At 43.2% G+C, this 12,500-nt stretch overlaps 1 protein-coding gene across 3 annotated transcripts in view; it reads left to right on the forward strand.

The window, feature by feature from the left end:
* The first annotated feature begins 9,717 nt into the window (after positions 1-9,717).
* LOC122258921 (uncharacterized) overlaps positions 9,718-12,500 on the forward strand; it is a 34,031-nt gene continuing 31,248 nt past the window's right edge. For all 3 annotated transcript variants that reach the window (XM_043025202.2, XM_043025204.2, XM_043025206.2), the window contains exon 1: positions 9,718-9,874. The gene's annotated coding sequence lies outside the window, so the exon portion shown is untranslated. The remainder of the gene's footprint in view (positions 9,875-12,500) is intronic.

A 12,500-nucleotide genomic window follows, 5' to 3' on the forward strand; every position in this document is an offset into this window, starting at 1 on the left:
TATTTGTCGATCGGTCTGGCGGTCTGTCTGTCTGTCTCTCTAATGCTCCTCCTCGTCTGCCTTTCCTCCGGCTATCGTCAGCGGAATAGTGTGTCCTCTTTAATGTCTGTAAATTCGTCTGCTCAGCTGGATTATTGCGAGAATAGGCCTATGGATTACTGTGTGTGTGTGGGAGAGAGAGAAAAGGAGAGAGAGGGGAAGAAGGGGTGGGAGGGAAGGAGGGAAAGAGGGAAAGAGAGAGAGAGAGAGAGAGGGGGGGGGGGAAGGCTGGAGGGGGTTGAAGATAGTAATAATAATAATGATAATGATAAAGATAATGATAATGATGATAAAGAACATCAATGACGGTGATAATAATGTTACATTACTATCATCATCATCAAAATTATTAGTATCATTATTGTCATTATTGTTATCATTATTATCGTTAATGTTATTGTTATTTTTGCTGTTGTCATTATTATCATTGCCATTATTATCATCATCATCATTACCACTGTTATTATCATTATCATCATCATTATCATTATCATTATTAGTATTATCCTGATTAGCATATCATTATTAGCATTAGAATTATCATGAGTATCATACTTATCATTACAATTATCATCATTATCATTTTAATTATCATTATTGTTCAAATAATAATAACAATAGTAGCAATAGTGAAAATGACAATGAGGATAATAATAATGATGATGATAATGGTGATGATAACTACATTAATAATGGTAATTATAATGATAATGATGAGTTGATGTAAATATTAATGATGAATAAGATAATGATAAGAATAGCAATATTGATAATGATTATATGAATAACAATGATAATCATAAATACCACAAGATACTCTTATTATCCAGAGTGACTGCTTAACCGAAACTAAATCACCCTTTATAAAAACACAGAATACAGGCACTATTTACCTACCTTACATTGATTGATAATACCACTATTATTTCACTATCAAATTCACAAACAATACGTGACAAAAAATCGTAGATTTTATACTCTTCGGGATCGTTACTAAATAGATCGTTATACTAAATAGATAGTTAAGGATTTTTTTTTTTTTTACTCACCATCGAATGCTTATACGACTCTCCTTTAACACTACATAGGTGAGTATAATCCTTCCCTTATGCGCTCATATTTCTTCCAATGACTGCTCTTATAAAGCTAATTATCGACCCAGCGGTTTGCAATTAGGGATTGATTACACCATTTGAGGGTGATTTCTGGTTTTCTTGAGGGGGGGGGGGGTGAAAATAGTCTAGATTGTTAGAGTATGGACAGAATGAAGTGCATATAAAAGATATCTTGTTTTTTTTCGAATTTTAGAAAAGTAACGTAGATATTGAGTAGTTTATTCTGCATACACACACGCGCGCGCGCACACACTCACACACATATATAAATATATATGTATATTTATACATATATATTTATATATATACATATATATATGTGTGTGTGTGTGTGTGTGTATTTATATTTATACATATATATTTATATATATACATATATATGTGTGTGCGCGCGCGCATGTATTTCACTTCATGAATACAATGTTATAATGATTTACAGCTTGTTTGGTTTGTGATATTGGCACCTTGACGAGCTCTTGAATGGGGGTAGTAGTAAAACCCAATGGTCGACCTCTGTTGCAAGCTATAATTAAGCTTAGCCTCTTGGGTTGCAATAAGCCGATAACACTTATAGTGGTAATGCTAGTGAGGGTAAAGGTAATGTTTGTTTACATGATAACAACAACTATGACCCCAATACTAACTTTTTCAATACGGAAAAAAATAGATGCAACATGGCATAGAAAGACCAACCTTATCACTCCTCCCTCCACCACCCACCCTCACACCCCTTCTCCCTATTGAGCCTGCCCTTCACCCCTCCCCCTCCCCTTCCCACTTCCCTTCCCCCTTCCCTCGTCCCGATACTACGCACACACACACAAGGTCACGTGACTCAAGCAATTGCCTTAAAAGGTCATTCAACACCGTCTCTTTATATATAAAAAAAACGATAATGATAATAATGATAACAATAAAAGTGTCAGGAAGCAGGAAATTACATATCAATTTCCAAATCTTTCTCATAAACAATTGCTAAAAGGAAGCTTAAAGGAAAAATAAAATCCATATGGTTGAAAAAAAATAATATATATATTCCAACATGGTCTGGGTGTATAATAATACTAATATCACAGATTGTCCTAATCTTGATAATTATGATAGAATTAATGGTAATGAGAGTGGCGATCTTGATAATGACTGTAATGACAAGGAATTATTAATTGTAGTAATGTTTATAATGACATGAATTATGATGTTAATGATAAGGCTAATCATTTTAGTAATGAAGATAACAATAGCGGTAGCAGTATGACGCTGATTATGATAATAATGATGATACTTATATTGATAATGATGTTGATATCAGGAATGATAATGAGAGTAGTAGGAATAATTATAATAATAGTAACACTGATAACGATAATAATAATGATAACTTCAATGATGATAATGTTAATGATGATAATGACAGTAATGATAATATTTACAGTAATGATAATGATGATAGACCTAAAGAACAGTGTAAAAGGTATTTTGTTTACATTAGATGTGCCCTGATGATAAAAAAAAAATAATAATAATAATAAACAAACAACAAAAAAGAGAGAGATTAAACTGAAATCCTCCCTCCTCAGAAGATAAATAAAAACAAATAAAAACAAACAATAAAGAAAAAAAAAACAAAGAAAATATCCCTACACCATTTCAACACCATATCTCTCCTTCCCCTACGAAACAACAACAACAATGAAATAACAAACACATACCGACACTGCATTACACCACACGCGCATATAAATTTGTACCCATAGCATGTATGACGTGAGAATAGCATCCTTAAACGCCCATATAAGGTCAGTTCATTGAGGTAAATCAACAAAGGTTTGTATGAAGCGTGCGTAAGGAGTTCAGAAACTTTAGATAATTTTGTAGGCAAAGGTCACGTGCTTAATTCTTGTGTGAAGGTCGACTCTGAGGCTGGAAAAAGGTCAGGAATTAACTAAGGGTTGGCTCTGGTCTTTCTTGTTCTTCTTTTTCTCCTTTTTCTTCTTCCTTTTCTCTCATTTTCATTTCTTAGGTTTCTTTGCATGTCTTTGTTTCTTCTCTTTGTCTTTCTCTATTTCTGTTTATATCTGTTTCTGTTTCTGTCTGTTTGTCTCTGTCTCTATCTTTCTCTTTATCTCTCTGCCTTTCTCTCTCTCTCCCTCTTTCTCTTTCTCTTTCTCTCTCTCTCTCTCTCTCTCTCTCTCTCTCTCTCTCTCTCTCTCTCTCTCTCTCTCTCTCTCTCTCTCTCTCTCTCTCTCTCTCTCTCTTTCTCTGTCTCTCTCTCTCTCTGTCTGTCTTTCTCTCTCTCTCTCTCTCTCTCTCTCTCTCTCTCTCTCTCTCTCTCTCTCTCTCTCTCTCTCTCTCTCTCTCTCTCTCTCTCTCTCTCTCTCTCTCTCCCTCTCTCTCTCCCTCTCTCTCAATACCAGAGAAAAACTTCTACAAATACTGACCATCCTCTAAGCAATTTCACCATCCACAACTATCACAATTTCTCTGCCAATCTACGCATTGAAATAACTGACCTCCGGCAGACCAACGCAACTTGCACCGTAAAAGCGCGGGTAGCAAATGCAATAACATATTCTCGTCGCCGCGCATTTTGTCGACTTCATTTCCCATGAGCGCGCCATGTTCTCTTTAATCATATTATGTTACTAAGACTATGCTTCATGGCATTATGCTCCTGTTGTTCTTGTCGTTGTTGGCGGATGATGATGTAGGTAAGCATTCCAGAAGGTGTTATTATCACGTTGGTAATTACTGCCATTATGATTGCCGAACTGATCGCTCTTAATGAGTGTTAATTGGATTAGCGTGGCAGATATAGTCTTTCGTTCTATTTTTGTTCCTTTTTTTTATTTTCTTCGTTATCATCTTCTTTTTTCTACTTCTTTTTTTTCTTTTCTTTTTCTTCCTCTTATCCCTCTTTCTTGTTCTTATGTAATATCTACTTCTGTTACTCTCTTTTTTTTTTCCTTCTTTTTCTTCTTCTTCTTCATCTTCTTTATCTTTCCATTTCGTTTTTTTTTTCCTGTTTCCTCTTCTTCTTTTACTCCTTATTTCTTTCCTTCTTCTTCTTCTTCTTCTTCCCACTTCGTTTTTTTTCCTATTTTCCTCTTCCTCTTCATCGTATTTTCCTTCTTTTTCTTATTCCTCCCCTCTCACTATCATCTTCTCCATTCTCCCTCATTCATCCATTCATTGAATAACGAAAAATAAATAAATTCCAAAAGGTCATAGAGAATTAATGAAATCCTAACAGACCAGTTTATTCATTTTAAGGTCAAAGGTCATTCCATAAATAGGTTCCTGCGCCCGGCCGTAATCTGTGTTTTTGTTAATGTTTTTTGTTGTTGTTTTTTTGTTCTTGTTGCTGTCGGTTTTTTTATTATTATTTTTGTTGCTGTTACTCTTTTTGATTTTGTTGTTGGTTCCCCTTTGTTGATTTTGTTGTTGTTTATGGTGTTGATGTTGTTTTTGTTTGTTAATGTTGTTTTTGTTTGTTATTGCTATCGATTTTGTTGTTGCTGTTACTGTTGTTTTCTTACTATCGCTGATTTTGCTACTTATGCTGTTGCTGTTCATGTTGTCCATCGTGCTGTTTTTGTTCATATTGATTTTTTTTGTTTTGTCCTTGTTGTGTAATCGATTTTCATAATTCCCAATTGTGTTAAAATTGCTGTTCATATCACTGCGACTGCTTGTGTCAGTGTTGTAGTTGTCATTAAGGTTTTTGATAACTGTTGTTGTTTCTTTCGGCGTTGTTACTCCTGCTGACACTGTCATTGCTGCTGTTAACTGTTGTTATTGCTAATGATGCTGTTGCTGCAGCTGTTACTGTGCGCTGTAGTCTGGAGGGATAATGACAGCATCAGTCATCGTTGCGGAGTCAGGAGTATCACCATCTTCATTATCAATCATTATTGATCATTATCACTGTTATCATGTCGTACTCTCGCTCTCTCTCTCTCGCTCTCTCTCTCTCGCTCTCTCGCTCTCTTTATCTCTCTCTCTCTCTCTCTATTTCTCTCTCTCTCGCTATCTCTCTCTCTCTCTCTATCTCTCTCTCTCTCTTTCTTTCTTTCCTCTCGTATTACTCCCTATCTCTCTCTCTCTCTTTATCTCCCTCTCTTTCCTCTCTCTCTCTCTCTCTCTCTCTCTCTCTCTCTCTCTCTCTCTCTCTCTCTCTCTCTCTCTCTCTCTCTTCTCTCTCTCTCTCTCTCTCTCTCTCTCCTCTCTCTCTCTCTCTCTCTCTCTCTCTCTTCTCTCTCTCTCTCTCTCTCTCTCTCTCTCTCTCTCTCTCTCTCTCTCTCTCTCTCCTATTTCTCTCTCTCTCTCTCTCTCTCTCTCTCTCTCTTTCCATCTCTCCCTCTCTCTCTTTCTCTCTCTCTACTCTCTCTCTCTCTCTCTTTCCATCTCTCCCTCTCTCTCTCTCTCTCTCTCATTCTCTCTCTCTCTCATCCTCTCTCTCTTCTCTCACTCTCTCTCCCTCTCTGTTTGTCTCTTTCTCTTTCGTTCGCCTTTTTTGCATGAGTCATCCTAATTATTGATGAGGGGAAGAGGGCAGAGGAGGGGGGGGATGAGACGAAAGGGAGGGGGGACTAAATTAAAAAGGGTTATGCTAAGTGATAGGCTCTTTAATGATGATTATTTTAATTGGCTGAACATGTGGTCGGATTGCCTTGCGTTTTTTTTTATTTCTTTCTTTTTCTTCTTTCTTTCTTTTTCTTTTTGTTTTATGTTGTTTTAGTCATTTTGTTTGTTTTTTGGCTTTTGGTCGTCTTTAGTGGTCGTTGTAAGGGGAGGTCGTTTAGACATTCCACTGGTGTCGTTCAGTCGTAATGGTCTAGTGGAGTTATTTCAATGTGGTAGTTAGATTAGGCGTTACATGGGAAATTATTCCAAGTTGATAGGTCAAGGCGCCAAGGGGTGGATTAATCCATGGGTTGGAGGGGGGGGGGTATTTAAACAGGTCGTTCCCAGAGGGGGATCATTCAAACAGGTCGTTCCAAGAGGGGGATCATTCAAACAGGTCGTTCCAAGATGGGGATCATTCAAACAGGTCGTTCCAAGAGGGGGGTCGTTCCAAGAGGGGGCTCATTCAAACAGGTCGTTCCAAGAGGGAGATCATTCAAACAGGTCGTTCCAAGAGGGAGATCATTCAAACAGGTCGTTCCAAGAGGGGGGTCGTTCCAAGAGGGGGCTCATTCAAACAGGTCGTTCCAAGAGGGGGGTCGTTCCAAGAGGGGGCTCATTCAAACAGGTCGTTCCAAGAGGGGGGTCGTTCCAAGAGGGGGATCATTCAAACAGGTCGTTCCAAGAGGGGGGTCGTTCCAAGAGGAGGGGGCGTTCCAAGAGGGGGATCATTCAAACAGGTCGTTCCAAGAGGGGGATCATTCAAACAGGTCGTTCCAAGAGGGGGATCATTCAAACAGGTCGTTCCAAGAGGGGGCTCATTCAAACAGGTCGTTCCAAGAGGGGGCTCATTCAAACAGGTCGTTCCAAGAGGGGGCTCATTCAAACAGGTCGTTCCAAGAGGAGGGGGCGTTCCCAGAGGGGGCTCATTCAAACAGGTCGTTCCAAGAGGGGGATCATTCAAACAGGTCGTTCCAAGAGGGGGGTCGTTCCAAGAGGAGGGGGCGTTCCAAGAGGGGGCTCATTCAAACAGGTCGTTCCAAGAGGGGGCTCATTCAAACAGGTCGTTCCAAGAGGGGGGGTCGTTCCAAGAGGGGGCTCATTCAAACAGGTCGTTCCAAGAGGGGGCTCATTCAAACAGGTCGTTCCAAGAGGGGGGTCGTTCCAAGAGGGGGCTCATTCAAACAGGTCGTTCCAAGAGGGGGTCGTTCCAAGAGGGGGATCATTCAAACAGGTCGTTCCAAGAGGGGTGTCGTTCCAAGAGGAGGATCATTCAAACAGGTCGTTCCAAGAGGGGGATCATTCAAACAGGTCGTTCCAAGAGGGGTGTCGTTCCAAGAGGAGGATCATTCAAACAGGTCGTTCCAAGAGGGGGGGTCGTTCCCAGAGGGGGATCATTCAAACAGGTCGTTCCAAGAGGGGGTCGTTCCAAGAGGGGGCTCATTCAAACAGGTCGTTCCAAGAGGGGGCTCATTCAAACAGGTCGTTCCAAGAGGGGGATCATTCAAACAGGTCGTTCCAAGAAGAGGGGGCGTTTCCAGAGGGGGATCATTCAAACAGGTCGTTCCAAGAGGGGGGTCGTTCCAAGAGGGGGCTCATTCAAACAGGTCGTTCCAAGAGGGGGGTGGTTCCCAGAGGGGGCTCATTCAAACAGGTCGTTCCAAGAGAGGGGGTCGTTCCCAGAGGGGGCTCATTCAAACAGGTCGTTCCAAGAGGGGGCTCATTCAAACAGGTCGTTCCAAGAGGGGGCTCATTCAAACAGGTCGTTCCAAGAGGGGGCTCATTCAAACAGGTCGTTCCAAGAGAGGGGGTCGTTCCCAGAGGGGGCTCATTCAAACAGGTCGTTCCAAGGTCGTTTCCAAGAGAGGGGGCTCATTCAAAACAGGTCCGTCCAAGAGGGATCTCATTCAAACAGGTCGTTCCAAGAGGGGGCTCATTCAAACAGGTCGTTCCAAGAGGGGGTCGTTCCCAGGGGGGGCTCATTCAAACAGCTCGCTCCAAGAGGGGGTCATTCAAACAGGTCGTTCCAAGAGGGGGATCATTCAAACAGGTCGTTCCAAGAGGGGGCTCATTCAAACAGGTCGTTCCAAGAGGGGGGGTCGTTCCCAGAGGGGGATCATTCAAACAGGTCGTTCCAAGAGGGGGGGTCGTTCCCAGAGGGGGATCATTCAAACAGGTCGTTCCAAGAGGGGGGGTCGTTCCCAGAGGGGTATCATTCAAACAGGTCGTTCCAAGAGGTGCCGTTCTCCGTCATGCAACAGAAGCTCAAGCCGTTCAGATGTCGTCCAAGCAAGTCGTGTAACTAAGCGAGGGTGAGTAGAGTGGGGGGGACGTGAGGTGGCCGTTTGTGTAAGTGTGTGTGTGTTTGTGTGTGTATGTGTGTGTGTGTGGTTGTATGTATGAGTGTGTGTGTGTGTGTGTGTGTGTGTGCGTGCGTGTGTGTGTCTGTGTTTGCGTGTGTGTGTGTGTGTGTGTGAGCATACGTTCACGAACATACATATACATACATACATATTCGAGTGAATTTCCCTGCTCGTGTACGTCTTCCTCAACGCGTTTGTGTACGTGCAGTATGTGCGTGCGTGGGCGGGTCGTGGAGCCGGGTCGTGATGGCGGTCGCGAAGGTGTGGTGAGAGCAAGAGCGCCGAGCCGAGCCGCCGCCGCCGCCGCCGCCGCCGCCGCGTGGGTGTGGCTTTACCTCCCTGCCCGACCGCCTGGAATACGGAAAGACGTCAGGAATGAATAAAAAACACCTTACAACGACCTCGGCGCGATCTTGGAACGACCTCACGGCTCTTGGCTTTTTTTATTTTTTAAATAGTAGATGATTAGACGACCTCTGATGTAAAATGAAATTCTGTGCAACGAGGCAAGATGATAGAAATAGGTTGGTTGCACGGGGATGATTAAGACCTGCCTGACAACGACCTGGCAACGACCTTACGAGTGACCTTATGGCTCTTGGTTTTAGATCAGAGAACGATGGGACGACCCGCAATGTAAGATTGGGTCTTTGTTGCAAGAAATGCGAGAAGAATTCGTTCAGAAATCTCTCGAGCGAATCGAGTGCGTGGTGCCATTTTTCATGCAACAGATTGAGTGCGTTGTTGCTAAGCCTCACTACTCGTAATTTCTTTCTTATCGTCTATTCCCCACTTCCTTCTCTCTCTCTCTCTCTCTCTCTCTCTCTCTCTCTCTCTCTCTCTCTCTCTCTCTCTCTCTCTCTCTCTCTCTCTCTCTCTCTCTCTCTCTCTCTCTCTTTCTCTCACTCTCTCTCTCTATCTATCTATCTATCTCTGTCTCTCAATCTACCTATCTATCTATCTTTCTCTCTATCTATCTATCTAGCTATCTAGCCATTTGTCTCTATCTCTCCCTCTATCTCTTTTTTCTCTTCTCTCTTCTCTCTCACTCTCTCTCTCTCTCTCTCTCTCTCTCTCTCTCTCTCTCTCTCTCTCTCTCTCTCTCTCTCTCTCTCTCTCTCTCTCTCTCTCTCTCTCTCTCTCTCTCTCTCTCTCTCTCTCTTTCCTGTCTGACTTTGATCAAAGAGAGAGAGAAATAGAGAGAGAGAGAAAGTGTGAGAGAGCAAGAGAGAGAGAGAAGGGGAAGAGAGAGAGAGAGAGAGAGAGAGAGAGAAAGAGAGGGAGAATGAGAAAGAGAGAGAGAGAGATACTAAAACAGGGAGAGAGAGAGAGATAGAGAGAGAGAAAGAGAGAGAAAAGAGAAAGAGAGAGATACTAAAACAGAGAGAGAGAGAGAGAGAGAGAGAGAGAGAGAGACAGACAGACAGACAGAGAGAGAAAGAGACAGACAGAGAGAGCATGAGAGAGAGAGAGAGAGTATAAGATAGAGAGAGAGAGAGAGAAGAGAGAAGAGAAGAGAAGAAAGCTTTAACAGGTAACATGGCAACCCATCATCGGGTCGCCGAAGGGAGGGAGGGACGGCGAAATTCCCAGCCCAGACGACGTGTGACCATCGCCGAGAGAGGAGTCTGTGTGGCATCCTGTGTTCAGCGGACTCTTTTTTTGTATTAAACCCCTTTTTTGAAACCAAATCTCTCCGCTACGTGTTTTTCTGCCCCGTTTCCGGACCAAAAGGTAAGGTCGCAGGCGTGTTTTTTTTCTGTTGTTTTTATCATCATAAGCAGCATCAGTATCACAGGTTTCATCTCTTCTCTTACCGTCATCATGAGCGTAATTATCATCATTATCGTTGTTATCGTCGTTATTACTATCCTCGAGCCTTGGTGGTTGTAGATAAGAGGGGAAGGAAAAAAATCACCTCAATTGCAACATTCTGGAAGCTTCGGCGAGACGATTGGCCGGAGAGTGTTTCCCCCTCGCAATGGGCTTGCAATGGGCGGCTTCTCTGCATAGTCTGATTATGCGCGGGATGGCCGTGCAACATATTCGTGCATTGATCTGATGTTCTGCTCGTAATGAGTGATTCGTTCTTGCTACATCTGTCTGTCTGTCTGTCGTCCTGTCTCTCTCTCGCTCTCTCTCTCTCTCTCTCTCTCTCTCTCTCTCTCTCTCTCTCTCTCTCTCTCTCTCTCTCTCTCTCTCTCTCTCTCTCTCTCTCTCTCTCTCTCTCTCTCTCTCTCTCTCTCTCTCTCTCTCTCTCTCTGTGTGTGTGTCTGTGTGTGTGTATGTGTGTGGGTGTGGGTGTGTGTGTGTGTGTGGGTGGGTGTATATGTGTGTCTTTCTCTATCACTCTATCTCTTCTCTCTCTCTCTCTCTCTCTCTCTCTCTCTCTCTCTCTCTCTCTCTCTCTCTCTCTCTCTCTCTCTCTCTCTCTCTCTCTCTCTCTCCTTCCCTCCCTCCCTCCCTCTTTCTCTCTCTCTTTCTGCCTTTCTTTCTCCTCCTGCTCCTCTCTTTCTCGCTCGCTCGCTCACCCGCTCGCTCTTTCTTCCCTCCCTCTTTTGCGCTCCTCCTAACTCATGCTTTCCGATTACACTTTTTTATCCATACATAATGCATACACTTAAATCAACATACGTGTATATGTATGTGTTTGCTTATCTTATATCTATGTAGCTGAACCTGTGTGTGTATGCCGGTGCCTGTATGTATCCTTCCCGGTATATTTATGAGTGTTTGACTGCGCATGTGTGTGTGTGCATCTGAGTTTATGTGTGTGTGTGTGTGTGTGCCTGTGCATTTTTGTATTTATCTACATGTATAGGTGTGTGTGTGTGTGTGTGTGTGTGTGTTTGCACCATGTATATATATGTGTGTATGCCTGCTTATATGTGTTGAAGTATTTGCATGCGTGTGTTCGTGTGTCCGTGCTTGTCCGTGCTTGGGCGAGCGTGCATGTGCTGCTCACAGACTACAGTTCAGCTTTAGAATTTCCCAGACAGAACCAACAGATATACGTGTGCTGAGGGGGAGATCTGTGTGCGTGGGTGAGAGACGTGTGCGTGTGCATGTGCGTTTAAGTGTTTGGTTGTGTGTGTTTGTGTGCTTATTAGTGGAGGTGGTGGGGGGAAGGAGGGGGAGGGGGGGGAGTATTTTAGGGTGTGTGTATATATGCGACTATGAGTTTAGGTGTACGTTTGGGTTTGTGTGTGTCTGTGTGTGCGTGTGTGTGTGTGTGTGTGCGTATGTGTGTTTTAGGGTTTATATGCTTGTATTCATTAATATGCCCCTGCAAGGCCATATGCAACACCAAACAAGATGTACACATGTACACATAAACATACATACCACACGGTTATGTATGAACTGAGAAAAGTTCATACAAATTATTTGTTTGTTAACAGAGGGGGAAGGGGGGAGGGGGGGCGGGGGAAAGGGGGAGGGGCAGCTTAACCAACTTCCGGCGTTACTGTTCTTTCGCTACGGTTCACCGAGGTCAACTCAACCGAGATTCGTGACCTTTCCTGACCTCCGCTGTTCATTTGGTCTTTGGCCGGAGATGGAGAGGGGGAGGGAGATGATGTAAGGAAGGGGAGGGAGTGTTTGTGTGAGTGTGGGAGAGAGAGAGAGAGAGAGAGAGAGAGAGAGAGAGAGAGAGAGAGAGAGAGAGAGAGAGAGAGAGAGAGATAAAGAGGGAGAGAGAGGTAGTAAGATAGAGAGAGCTAGAACGAGAGATATAGTGAGTGCAAGAGAAAGAGAGATAGCGAGAGAGACAGTGAGAGCGAGAGTTCAAACGAAAAAGCGAGAGCAAGACAGATACCGAGAGCAAAATAGATAGCGACAGCAAGAAAGATAGTGAGAGATATTGCGAGAGTTGACGTACTAGGGAGAACGAGAGAGATGACGAATGCGAGAGAGAGAGATAGCAAGAGCGAGAGAGATGACGAGTGCGAGAGAGAGAGAGAGAGAGAGAGCAAGAGCGAGAGAGATGACGAGTGCGAGAGAGAGAGAGAGAGAGAGCGAGAGAGATGACGAGTGCGAGAGAGAGAGAGCGAGAGAGAATCAAAGGGATAGTAGGGGGGGGGGTTGACAGTCAGCGGTCCAGCCCTTCCGTTCATTTGCAAAACCTCGGGTTGTGCTTTACATATCTACGTCGACTTTCACTTGCTTTGTTTGCCGGTCATGAAACCCCTTGAAACGCGACCAAACTAAACAAAAACGAAAAGAAATTGATAGATATAAAAAAAAACGACTTTACGTGTGTTATCTTTGTTTTTATCTGTTGGGTAAATTGAACAGCTTAATGAGAACGATGATAATTACCACCGGAATACGTATTTGTTGTCACTTCCTCTCTTCCTGA

Source organism: Penaeus japonicus, unplaced genomic scaffold (assembly GCF_977035675.1).
Source record: "Penaeus japonicus unplaced genomic scaffold, GWHDUDI00000001_assembly GWHDUDI00000025, whole genome shotgun sequence".
Classification (NCBI taxonomy): domain Eukaryota; kingdom Metazoa; phylum Arthropoda; class Malacostraca; order Decapoda; family Penaeidae; genus Penaeus; species Penaeus japonicus.